This window comes from Vulpes vulpes, chromosome 6 (genome assembly GCF_048418805.1).
Source record: "Vulpes vulpes isolate BD-2025 chromosome 6, VulVul3, whole genome shotgun sequence".
Lineage (NCBI taxonomy): Eukaryota > Metazoa > Chordata > Mammalia > Carnivora > Canidae > Vulpes > Vulpes vulpes.
Window position 1 is genome coordinate 111427513 of NC_132785.1, and position 13539 is coordinate 111441051.

Consider the following 13539-nt stretch of genomic DNA (forward strand, 5'->3'; position numbering starts at 1 on the left):
TAAAATCACTTCCTTCTGATTAACATTTTCGGGTGAATCAAAGAAGTGGAAAATGAGCATTTTGGGGAAAATATTTTTTAAAAATATTCTTAAGATATGAATTCTCCAATTTAAGACTATTCTTTGCCTTATACATAAATCTACTTCTATAGCTTCATGTGGTTGAAAGTTGAAGATATGACATACTTAGCATGGAAAATATGTGGGTGAAAGGAGTCTTCTTTCTTTTTATTCTAAGAAATGGCTTTCTCCACACCACAATGAAATTAGCAATTTTTAAATGGTTATGTAACTAATACATGTTCACTGTATTAACAACAAAAAAGAAAAAAGAAAAAAGGAAGTAGAATGGTTTTTGTCAATGAACAAATGGAAGAACCATTCTTATGCTAATTGTGCATTTCTCTTGTTAAAATACATACTCATCCAGAGTTCTAATTGTAAGCATTGTATGTGTGTCCATGTGTGCACACACACATATGTATACACACATACACACAGGCTCATATGAGAGGATACAATCATATATAGATAAGAAGTGTCAGGTGACTTAAAATGATTTGGAGACTGTTCTAACCTGGATAGAATTTTGAGTTAAGAGTAATTAACCCTACCAAAAGAAAAGGGAATATCATCATTCTTAGCTATTTTCACATACTTTTTCTTGTTTAGTTCTTGAATTCTTATAATATCAATACAAGGAGTAGGCATTATTATATCCATTGTAATATAATGGAAATTGAGGGCTGGCAGGTTAATCCATTTGCCCAAGGCTGTAGGGCTCATCAGAGGTAGCACTGGGATTTGAACTTGGGACTCTGGGTCTCCAAAGCCCACCCACACTCCATTGGAACATGCTGAAAATTCCATCACTGAAAATTCTCATCAATTGGAGGTCTTGTAAATATTTTCTAATGGGACTAGTGTTTATTTTTGCTTAGAGATAATGTGATGTTTTCATTATTAGCACTCCTCTTTCCAAATGAATTCATCCTTTTTTTTTTGACTATCTAAAAGAATCAACCAGACTTAAGAAGGGTTTCTGACTATAATCTATATGATATATTACATAGCATAAAGGAATAAGAATAATAATCTCCAGCTAAAACACAGGGTTTCCTTGTCTTTGTTTTCCTCTGTGCACACCATTCCTTTGAAAATAAATGATGTTTGAACTGATACATAGGATTTCCTAGGAAGATAGCATTAAATTAATTTTCTATTTAATAATATTTTACTCAAATATTTATTGAGAACCTACTGTGTACCAAGCACTGTTCTAGGCACTAGGGATAAAACAGTGGACAAAACAGAAGACAACCCCTATACTCTTAGAGCTTTTATTCTACTTGAGGGAAGACAATGAACTAAAGAACTATATATATTCACACACATATTACACATATTACATATATGTATATATTATATATATTATATGAGAGTGTGGGTGATGAGCACTAGGGAGAAAATTGAACCTGTTAGAAAGGAAGTTGTTAATTTATAGAAGATGCTCGGGAAAGGACCTCTCTGTTAAGATGATGCTTTCTGGAACATTTTAAGGTGGTGAGGTAGTAAGCCTAACACATTAAGTTTTGTTTGTAAAAGTTCTACTTAGTTTAATACCTCTTCCTCCTGCTTACTGGCAGAGATGTGACTTGGGGTCTCCACATTGGCTTTGTGTGTGTTGTGCCCTGCACAGGGGCTCCAGGTGTAGGGAATGAGCGGAAGCTGAAATCCAGCCTGCATTCCTCTTGCCAAGCCTGCATCCATGGTGCTGCCTCTGACTTGGGGGATGAAAGGGGGCGCTTTTTTGTAATTCTCACAAAGGCGCCTATGGGTCCTGGATGAAACAGTATGGCAGAGTGAAATGCCACAGACACACAGGTTCCTGTCTGTCTTTCTAGAGGGTGGAGGTCAGTGGGTGACCTTCCCTTACATAATGGCAACTGTAACTAGTCCCATGCAGCCCCATTTCAGTTTTACAGTCATTATGTCATCTTATTCTCTTAACCCTCTGAGGTGTGTTCTCTGAGCCCCATTTTTCTGCTAAGGAAGTTGAGGCCAGGAGGTTAAAGGATGTGTTGAGGTCACTCAGACATTGAGTAGCTGGTCCAAGAGGGAATTCCAGCCTGATTACAAATCTTGCACTCTTTGTGCTGCCCTTGAGGTGTTGAGGGCTGACTGCCAATCCTGTAACTCCCCACCCCAACCCATTGCTTTCTAGTGGTTTCTGAGCCTGAAGCAGATCACTAGTTTAGAACCTTAACTGGAGGCTCAGGACATAGCTGGAGGCAGCCTGAGCTGCCTGGCCCAGGCTGAGCTCAGTGGCAGCCTCCCGCCTCTCTATGCCCCTGGCCAGGCAGCATGGAGCCAGCAGCATTGTGGCTCTGAAACAAGAAGCCTTTAGTGGTTCTCTGATTTTTTTTCCCCTTCCCCACAGGAAGACAAATTGGGGATTTTATGAGCTAATGTAACTGTTTACCCAGCGGCCGCTGGAAGGTGGTGAGGGACAATTGATTATTTTTACATGCTGAGGATATTGGTAAGAAGTAACCTACTGTAAGATGCAGTTGGAGATGGGACACAGCAGGCAGCACCTTCCACAAGGTCCAGGAGATGGGTTGGGGGTGCAGAGAGACTGTCCTAGAAACACCCAGGAGAAAAGCTGCCAGTGATACTTCACCAGACTTCCATGTGGGAAGATCCACAACCTCTCCTCCTAGTCTTTAGGAGGCAGTTTTTAGGATAATCAAGTAGCATCAGGCATTTGTGGTGTGCTGACCAGAAGGAGGAGAGGGACACTCAGCTGTGATTTAACTCTTCACGTTGATCCTCCCAGGCAGGTATTACCATCCTCTCTCAGATGAGAAAAGTCTCAGAGAGGGTCAGTAACTGCCCACAGTCTCCAAATGAGAGTACAAGACAAGGATCTCACATCTGTCTGCCTCCAAAGCTTGTGATCTTTTTTCTTTGAAACCCTGGCATTTCCAAGGCAGAACTGTGGGCCAGGGGTGCTTCTTATCTGTGTCTGTATTCTTTCTGGGCAGTGCGTAGCACATAGGAGGGCCACAAAAATATTTATCGAGCAGAGAGGAACAAATAGGAACAAATACCAGGGCATTGTGAGTCTGTAGGGTCCTGAGACATATTGGAACTCAAAGAGTATCCTGTCCAAAGAGTACAACTATTTTGCTTGTCAGAGGAGGAAACTGAGAGACCCAGGGAGAGGATGGGGCATCTCCAAGGTCAGGTCACCCATTTGTGGCCCAGAGGAGACCCCAATTAGGCACTTATCCTATGCCCCTGGCCCACTGGGATTTGTCATTGGTCTCCCTGTGCTGCCTGGGGCCAGGAGTGGATAGTCTCAGCCCCCTCTGTACCATGCCATGCCTTCAGCTCTCTCCCTGTTCCTGTGTGTGCCAGAACTCTCTGCCAAGGGAAGAACAAGCCCTTTGGAGGTGCTGAAGAGAGTGGGGTAGAGGAAGGATCTAGGAGGCAGAGAACAGTTCTGGGGCCTGTGGGGGTAAGACCCCTCACTTCTCCCACCCCCCGCCCCCCAGTGCTTCTCCCTCCAGCCATGACGGGCTGTTTATGGTGCTCCAATGACAGTCTCTCTCTTCAGAAGGGATAATTTCTCAGGCTCTGCCTGCTGATTAGAGCTAGAATTTAAATGAATAACTGTGACCTTGTGGAAGTGCCCTAGTTATTCAGAGGCCCGATGAGGAAATAGGCCTCTTGCTTAGGTCCATCAGAGCCTTGGCAGGCACAGGAGGAGGGGCTGCTGTCTGCCAAGGCCCAGAGGAGGCCTCAGCGTGCTGTTGCCCAAAGCAACTGATGGCCTTTGCTGGAGCCTCCCTCAGCCCGCTCTTGATCTCTGCCCTCCGTGTCTTCCTCCTTCAGTTTGAGTCATCTCAGGGCTGTCCTTGAAGAGGGGACCTGATTATTTATCCTGAGCCCTGCCCTGTCTCCAGGGAGTCCAGTCTGAGGGATGCTACTCTGAACCCGAAGTCGAGATAGAGCACTATTGTGTCTGACTTGTGTGATGAACACAAAGGGTTTTCCCTAGAAGTTACTCCTCGGAGGAGAGCCCCCAGAACTGTGACACTGGCCTCACACAGGAGCTTGTTGGAAAAGCAGAATCTCAGGCCTCACCCCAGACCTGCAGAGTCAAAATCTACTTTTTCACTAAGATGTTTGGGTGTATACACATTAACGCTTGAGACACACTGACCTAGAGTGTCTACCTTCTCCTCCCCTTGGGGGCCAGCGGGGCCGTGTCTACTGCGGAAGATGCAGTCTACCACACGAATGCCCCATTCCTTGTCTCTTCTGCTGGGCACAGCACACATGTCCATTTTCTGGGTTGACAGGAGCTGGGAGGGGAAATGGGATGAGGGAAGGGAAAGGGAATGAACACTTTCTGACCAGTGAGTTTGTGACCATCACTGTTCCAGCACTTTCCATTTAAGAGTTTACATGCTGTAAGGCAGGGCAGCTCAGGACAGCACAGGGTTCCAGTAACTACTGCTCAGGGCTAACTCCAGCCCACTGCCAGCCTTCATACGGCCTTTCAGCTACAGTTAGCTTTTCACATTATAAATAGTTGAAAGCAGTCAAAAGAATAATTTGTGAGGCACACATCTTATGAAATCTCAATTTCAGTGTTCATAAAGTTTTATCAGAACACAGGCATGCTTATTTGTTTCTGCTCTGTCTCTGCCTGCTTTGCGAAGGTGGGGTGGAGTAGCTGTAGCAGAGACCGTGCGGCGTGCAAAGCCTGGGAAGACTTACCATATGGACATTTACAGGAGAAGTTTGCCACCCTTGGGTGAGAGCACAGACTTAGAACCCAGATGCCTGGGTTGACATCCTGGCTTTCTCCCAGTAGGAACAGCATGACCTGTTTAAGTTACCTTGCCTTTGTGGCCCTACTTTCCTGATCTGTAAAATGGTGACAGTAAGTACCCACCTCACGGGGCTCTTGTGAAGATTATGTGAAGTCTTCAGAACAGTGCCTGGCATATAGTAAGCCATGCATAAATTAGCTACTATTATAAGTTAGCTCATTTGATCTTTTCCATGCATTTTCACTTCACATATGAAGGTGGCCTCAGACAAGTTTAAAACAAAAGACATTCTTTTGCCTGTCTTGGTCTCCCACACTTCCGAGGCATGCTCCCAATACTGTGGTGGAGAGCTCCTCAAAAGACATCTGCTGTGCTCCCCTTGTCACACATTCTCTCCCATCTGTCCTGATCATTATGCCTTCAGTAAAGAGGTCCCTCAGATCCTGGCCAATACTGCTGTGAAGTAAGGCCAAGGAATCCCACCAGGGGCATGGGGTGCAAGGTGACCCATATTTACAGAGGTCCCACTGAATGGCAGGCATCCATTGTGGATGAAGAACCTGCAGTTCTAAGATGTTATATCCTTTTGCCAGGGTCAGAAGCAGGTATGGTAGGTACCAGGATTGAAACACATATCTGGGATTTCTCCTCTGTCATTCTTCCTCCTTCTGGCTCTGCTACTTTCTCTGGGGGTTGTGTGGCCTTGGGTAAGTCATGAAACCTCTCACAGCCTTAGGCTTCTTTTCTTTAATATGAAGGGATTGACTCAGGTGGCCTCTCAGGCTTCTTTCATTCTGGGGATCTATGATTAGGCCTCCGACTGAGATACCTCGGAGAACAGCAATCAGAAAGATGCCTTCTCCTACACCAAAGACTTACAGCTCCTAACTCCAGTGGTAACCATAACGTATTTTGTCTTTTCTTTGCTATTCTTTTGGGCAGTAGTCCCATTTACTTTTATCCCTTATTTATTAAGGAAAACATCTGACATTGTTTGAACTTGTATTTTGAGCCAGGTGTTTAAAGTACTGTTTTTGCGTGCATTTAATTGTTTTGACATCCTCACAAGGTAGGTATTAATAATATTAGACCCATTTCACCCGCGAACAAATTGAGGCTCAAGGATGTTAGCTCATAATTCCACCCAGTAAAAAGTGGCAGAGCAGGATGCAAACCCTGGCATATCTGGCCCTGGAGATGACTCATGGGGAGTTCCATCAGAATGTCACTTCACAAAGGTATACTCTTGTTCACTCCTTCTGTGCTCTGGGCCTAGAATGGTGCCAACATATTATAGGAATAGAATAAAACTGGCTCAATGAATAAATAATGCTTGGGACTCAGCTCTTAGTTTTACTTATTGCTTCTCTGAAGGAAAGTCTGCTTTTTGTATAGGGGCTCACCCTGAGATAGAAGGTAATTGAATTTTATTCAGTGCCCATCTTGGGCTTGGGTCAGTGGAGGATGTAGGCAGTAAATAATCCACCATGGCTGTGTGTAATTGGATTGGAAGGCGGCCCTTGGCTGGGCTAACAGTGATCAGCTTCTAGCCAGTTGCCCACTGGAGCCTGGGAAGACCCCCTTGGCTGCTGTAGTGCTTCTTGATGAATAAGTGTGAGTACGGAGCTGCTTCCCAGCCTGCCTCCAGCTATAGCTAACTCAAGGAAGTAGACCACGGGGTCTTGATGCCTTTTTTTTTTTTAGAGGATTTTAAAATCATGTCCTTTACTATCCTGGCAAGGCAGATCCACTGGGGTGCTGGTTATGGTCCCAGTTTGTTTCTCAGTTCTGGAGGGCAAGGTCAGAATTAGAAAACATCATTAGAACTAGTCTCGATGGGATAGTACTGTCCCCATCACTGATCCCACCAAACGTGTGTGGTGTGTATTTATTGCTCCAGTGACAAACTGGCATTGGTGGCATTAAGAAGAAGCAATTCATGCTAAATGCATTGTAATGTGTGGGAGAGTCTCATCCAAAGATTCGTATCCTCAAAATGCCATTGGTGAGTTCACAGAGAAACTCTTCTAGACCAATTCCCTCCTTGTACATGTGGGGAAACTGAGGCCAGAGAACTTTCATGTAACTCAGTTAAGTCACACAGCTTGTTTATGGCAGCCTTGGAGACCCTCCCAGTCTGTAGATCTACCTAGCAAGGTCTGGTAAGGACCTTTGTTACTTAATAAACTCATCAATTTGTCGGTGAGGCCTCAGAAGGAGTTGGGAGATGGAATACAGCTGAGAGTTGAGGACAGTGGGTCCCCTGGGGGGCAACCTAGTTGACTATGACCTTGGAGGGAAGCTTCTGAGGCTGCACTGAGCCAGTGGTCTACTACTGCTGCCAATTTGTTGGAAAACGCATTGGCAAGAGATGGGAGGTGGGGTAGAAAGAAGGCCTAGATATACCAGTCTTCTGAATAATGACCAGTCCTCTGAATAAAAACTGGTATTGGCAAGAGATGAGAGGTGGGGCACAGGGAAAGCCCAGATATACCAGTCTTCTGAATACATAATAATGACTACATATTTTCAAGCCCTTTCTGTGTTCGATGAATTGTGCTAAGTGCTGTTCATACATGGTTGCAGGTGATTGTCACAGTAATCCTGAGAAGGTATTTTACAGGAAGGAGGCATGGAAGAGTTAACTTGCTCAAAATCCCATGGCTAGAAAGAGGTAGAGTTGGGATTTGAATTCAGGGTTTGGATGATTTAGAGCAGTGGTTTGCAAAGTTTGGTAAGCATCAAAATTACCTGGAGAACTAATAAAGGAGATCCAGGCTCATTAAAGTAAGACATTTCCCCCAGGTGATTCTGATATGACCAAAGTTAGAGAACCACTATTTTAAAGAAAGTGATCTAGAAGGTAAAGGGACTTAAAGCTCCATTATTAATCACTATTTTCTACTTTATAAACATTAAAGGAGGGCAGGAAGTTGAGGGGGGCAGGTGGAAGAGAGGGTGAAATGAATGATTCCCCCATTGAGCTCCAGTGGCACCTTAGGTAATGGGATTTATAGAGCCATTATCAGAATACATTATAGTCAGCAGTGTATTGTCCCCCACAAGCCCCTTCACTGGCCACTGTGGGCTTTTGAAGGACGTGAGGTTTCTTCTTTTGAGAGCAGAGATTTACCCATGCTTGCATCCCCGTTACCTGCCACAATGTATGTGCTCATAAAACTTTGTTGTTAGAAACAGCACTTCAGGGATGGAAAGGACCCAAAATGTTGTCGAGGCTCTCCGTGCACCTTATTTTTGAATCTCTTCTATAAGAGTTCATTCAGACTTGGCTTGGACCCCTACGGTGATGAGCAGCTCATTGCTCCTTTCGCTATTCCATCCCATTCTAAGAGCGCTGAGTGTTCCAAAGCCTTCCTTATTCTGAGTCACTCTAGCTTTTACCACCTGTATTGCTTCCAGCCCTTGGAGACACACAGAATAGATCTAATTACACTCCCAATGTTTGAAGATGGAGCTCTTTGTCTTTAAGGACTTTCTTTTTCTAAAGGCTAAACCATCTCCAGTTTCCTTGGGCATTCTCATATAAGGGTTTTAAATTCTTTCATCCAGGTCATTGTTTTCTGAAAAATGACTTTTTTTTTATCCTTTCCAAAGAAACATGCCCACACCACAAATGGTATTTTGGACATGTCCCAACCACTTCATTATAGAGGGATCCCGCTGCTCCCTTTTCCTAGACTTTCTACATCTATTAATGGTGGCACAAATACCTTTGCTTGTTTTTTTTTTTTAATAATTATAGCATTAAGTTGAACTTAGTCACTGAGAATCTTTACTCTTTTGTGTACACTGCTGCTAAACCATTTCTCTCCCTTTTCTGTGCTATGCAATGGCTTATTTGACTTAGTTGGGATCATTCTTTGATTTTGTTCAATTCAGCCCTGGATTTTTAAAATCTAGCACACCATGATCTCTTAGGGTAAGGTTCTTTCATCTAGCACACCAGCTGTCCTTTCCAGCTTCATGTCATTTATGAATAAAGAACAATTTTAGAAAAGTTCATGACAGTTGGAGTGTAAGAACTTCTCCTTTGGGAAGAGTCTTTTCTAAGCCACAGTTACTGATCCTTTAACCCTTAGGGTAATAAGCATGACTGCCTCAATTTCTCTTCTTTCTATCATGTTTATGCGTGAGGAAGCTCCAAACCACCTTCCCCCCCGAAGAGGTGGAATAGATTGGGAAGGTGCTGCATTCTTTCCTCTACACCATGGTTATACCATACAGAAGCTCTTGGTGATTCATGGGTGACACTGGAAGAAATACTTTCTGTTCAGTCCAGCCACCAGGCTGTAAGAACAAAGCTGATCTAGAGGCGAACAGTGAGTGGGCTAGTACAGTTATATCCTACAAAGGGCTTAGCAGTGAGAATGGCACATGGTGGCACCAATAAAGGGCAAACCCAGAAGCTGGGATCTTGGTAGGGATCTGCCTTGGAGAATTGCCACAGGCTGTCTTTGTCATTAGTCCAACTATTCAGTTCATCCCCATTACTGTTCAAGGCTCATAGAAAAGCCAAAAACATATATGTAAGTAGGTAATTGTCCCAAGTGTCAGCTCATGACTGCTGTTAGGTGATTGAATGAAGCTTTGTTTAGTCTCTACCTTCTTGATTCTGGGTCGTGCTCTCAGAGTATTAGTTTGAACCATTTAAAATAGTCATTTTTGTAGGTCAAAAGCAGTCAATTATCAGTTTTGTGTGATTCAACCCATAGTTCCTTGGCCTTAGTTCATAAAGGTATAGTACCTTTGTTTTAGAATGGATTTTTGGTAATTATCTCCAAAAACCCCACTCTGACTCTTCTATGGCATTTCTGGCAAGTGAGGCTTTCCCTATTACTTGACCTTCTGATCTGGCCAAATGTGCTTACTCTCTTATCTTCCATGCTCAACTTTAAAAATACTTGAAGGGAGCTCTCATGTCCTTTTCTAGCTTTCTCCTGTTTGGGCTATATATAGCAGTTCTGGCAGCCATTCTACATGTGATGTGCTTTAGGACCCCCTGACCACTCTGATTCTCCTCTTTGGGACACATTCTACCTTATTAATGTCCCTCCTAGCGTATGGCACCATTCTCTGAACCAAAACCCTAGGTTTGGTATATTCAGTGATGAGAAGACATAGGACTATTGTCATCTTTTTGTTTTGGGGAAAAGTGGGGGGTTGTGCTTAAGGGTTAGAATTTACATTTGTCCATTAAGATTAAATCTCACTTTGCCTGTTCACAACCTTTTGGACCTTGATTTTGATATCTAACAAATTAGCTATTCTTTTCAGCTTTAGTTCATCACAATATCCAGACACATGCCAGTGAGTACTTTTAGCCAGGTCACTGATCAAAATGTTGACCAGGCCTAGGCTCTGTTGAAAGTGACTATCAAACCCCTGATAGATACAAGGACACTGGAGTCCACGATAAAGGTCAGGGAATTGCCCAGGGAAGGACTGGTCTCCATCACAGTTATGAAAATAAGTGGAGACTTCTTTCAGATCCACCTTTTCCCTTTAAATATTCTTCCCCCCGTCTTACCCTGTATCCTAAGTCCTTTCTCCTTCCCACAGTGGCAGACTTCCTCAACCTGTGACTTCATGTCTCTATCCTTCCTTTATTCACAAGTCCCTGTGTTGCTCCTGTCTTTAAAGGAAGATTTAGTTTGGCTTTCTGAAGATCTCACATGCAGGACAGTGTCATGGTTGGGGAGCTTGAGCATGTCTTATGTTCATATTTGCATTTTAATGAGGGGAGGTGGCTTAATAACCCTAAGAAATGCCCTGGAAAGGAAAAGCTTCATGTTTTAATAGAATCTCGGTGTGGGGCTTGGGGAAAGGGAGATGGTAGCCTTTTAAAAGGGCTTCCTGCAGTGCTCTTTATATCTTGTTGGGCCAAAGTCATAAATGAAGTTGAATTAGTATCCAGGCACTATTTTCTGCTGCTGAATACTCTTCAACATATTTCCTCCTTTCTCCACCAGAACTGAACAAGGCAGGGTAGCTAGTGTTTTGGTTACCGTCACAGCCTGGAGAGTCCATCTGCTGGCTTAGAATCCTCACTTCACCCTTTACTAATTAGTGTGACTTTGGCTCTAAGCCTTGGTTTCCTTACCTGTAAAATCAAAATCATAGCAATGCCTTTCCCATAGTGAGATGACACGTAGCCACACATTGTCTGCAGTAAACAGTCAACAAATATTAACTGCTGTCATAATTCTTTTTTCCAAGTTCACCAAATTGCCTCTAATGCTTAAAATGGTAATGTGTATTTCTTCTTTCTCCTTCTCTCTTTTCCAAATTCTCAGTTACCTTAGAGTCATGGTCGCTTGTGGCTTCCTTTCATCTGGCCCCACCCCTTACCACCTTCACTATATCCTTAGTTCCTCCGGAAACATCGATGAATGTTTCTGTTACCTTCTGATTTTATGTAATTACTCTTTTAAAAAGTCCTTGTAGCTTCATAAGAATTCAGCGTTAGCACTTGGCACTTGTAGCAATTAGTGACATTTAATTTCTCTTCTTCAGTATGGAAAAAGAGATGATGTATGTGGATTTTATCCTGGGATAAAAGTTACCCTGAAAGTGAATGAAAGAAAAGTCTTGGCAGAGATAACTTGCTTTTTTTTTTTTTCTGAATCTTTTTTTTTTTTTTAACCCCAATGAACAACTTTCTTCTTCCCTTGAAATACTTTTCCCAGTTACTCAGGCAAAATGAAGAGAGGTAGGATGGATTGAAAACCATCTGAGTTAGGTGGGATATTATAGCTTTGAGGGGGGAGACAGTATTAGCTTAAATTATGAAGGCCTTCAACTTCTGGCCTGGTTCCTGAACACTGCATCTTCCTCTTGCCTGTTTCAGTAAATGGTTTCTTTTCTCTGTATCAGTCATTCTCATGACAGGCTTCATGATGGCCACAGCCGCTTACAAATGACTTTGCTTTCATAGCCATTTCCATTCTCCCAAACTGCAAAAGCTGCTATCTCCATGGGGATTTTCCCAAAGGATGTAGCAGAGTTTAGAGGGCCATACGTATATTTTGCATATAATTTGCATATGATTTGCAGTCTGTTCTAAGGCAGTTTCAGTTTTGTATGTCTTACCTACTGGTGATCTTTTCCTCTTCTTGTTCTTGTATCTACTCTGAGAACTTGTGCACAGGATAGATAGGTACAAGGAGGGTAGAATATAGCACTAGAAAGAGTGAGGGGAAGGGTATACATATCAGATATCTTGTTGGGATCCAGAATGGTCCCTGGATCAAGCTAGGGCAGCATAGTACTCTGTCAGGGTGTGACATCCAGCTAGCAGACACTTCAGTTGCTTTCAATTTTTTTATGAATATATATATATTTTAAAGGCATTGTAGTTCCTTCCATAGGAATTTGGTGTTGGCAATTCTCAATATCCTGTTTGTCAAAGGTTAATCCAAGCCCATCTGTTCCCTACCCTCCACTAGGTGAACTTTTATGGATCTGGCTTTTGAGTCTTAGTTGAGGATCTATTCAAATCCAGAGCCCATGGTGAGACTGTTGTGAGCGATGTTGTCCCTTTTGCTTCTACAAGCCCCTGTTCCAGATTGTGTCTTCTCTTGAATATCATACCCGGAATAAATGCCAAACTCCACATCCAGCCAGGTGCTAGTCCCAGGGCTGGCTGTGTAGCTTGGGGGTGCTGTGGCTGACCCTCTGTTTCTGAGGTTGATGAGAAGGTCAATCTTCATTTTTCCCCCTTCCTCATCAACCACACAGATAACACACATGCAGTATAGATTCCTTTTTTTTCCCTTACTAATTATATCCTTCTCAGTTAAGATTTTTTAAGCATTATTTTCTGTATCTATATTTGAAAGCCATATAGTTCCTTTTTCTTTTTTGAATGTAAAATGTTATTTTAATGTTGAATATGATGGGGGTGGGGGGAAGAACTTCCAAGATACCTTAATACCTCTCCCATCTCTTCCAGGTTAAGACTCAGTGCTCTAGCTCCTTTTTTGGAAGATTCATTGACTTACCTGGGCATAGACCCTCTCTTCCATGAAGGGGTAGTAATACATTCTGATATTTGTCCTGACGTTCTCACAGACATTAGTCTTACATTTTAAAATGCATCTTAGACATTTTTGCTTGAGTGATTTTTGTTTCCTCAACTCATCATGCCTAAAACAGAACTCATCATTACTCTCAACCCCCATTCGTCTCCCACCCCACCTTTCTGACAGTGTTTACTCAGCCTCCCATCCACTCCTCCCCTAACGCATCTCACATCTCATCGTTCACCCAAAGCCTGTTGGATCCTCTCTTTCCTTTTCCTCCCCCCCCACCACAATTCTAATCTAGGCCCTCTGCCTGTGACTGATCTTTTTGCCTCTGTCCCTTTTCCTTCTCATCTATCCTGTCTGCACCATTGCCAAAGCAATTTTCCTCAACATCATTTTCCCTGGGTCATTCCCCTGCCCATGAACCCTCACTGTGTCCCACCAGCTGTAAGATCAAGTCCATTTTCCTTAGCCTTGAAATTCAGGGCCTTAATACAATGATTACTACTCTCTTCCTTAAGATCAGCTTCCATTTCTTCCTTATATGAACGGTTTATATGTGTTTGTTATTATTTTGAATAGCATGTATTACATGCCTAGTATGTGCTTGGCAGTGTCGTAGGTGCTTCTGAAAAGTTGAGTAGGAA

The 13539-nt window shown here is 43.1% G+C and overlaps 1 protein-coding gene across 40 annotated transcripts in view; it reads left to right on the plus strand.

The window, feature by feature from the left end:
* NRXN3 (neurexin 3) overlaps positions 1-13539 on the plus strand; it is a 1525926-nt gene that overhangs the window by 99401 nt on the left and 1412986 nt on the right. The window lies entirely within an intron of this gene.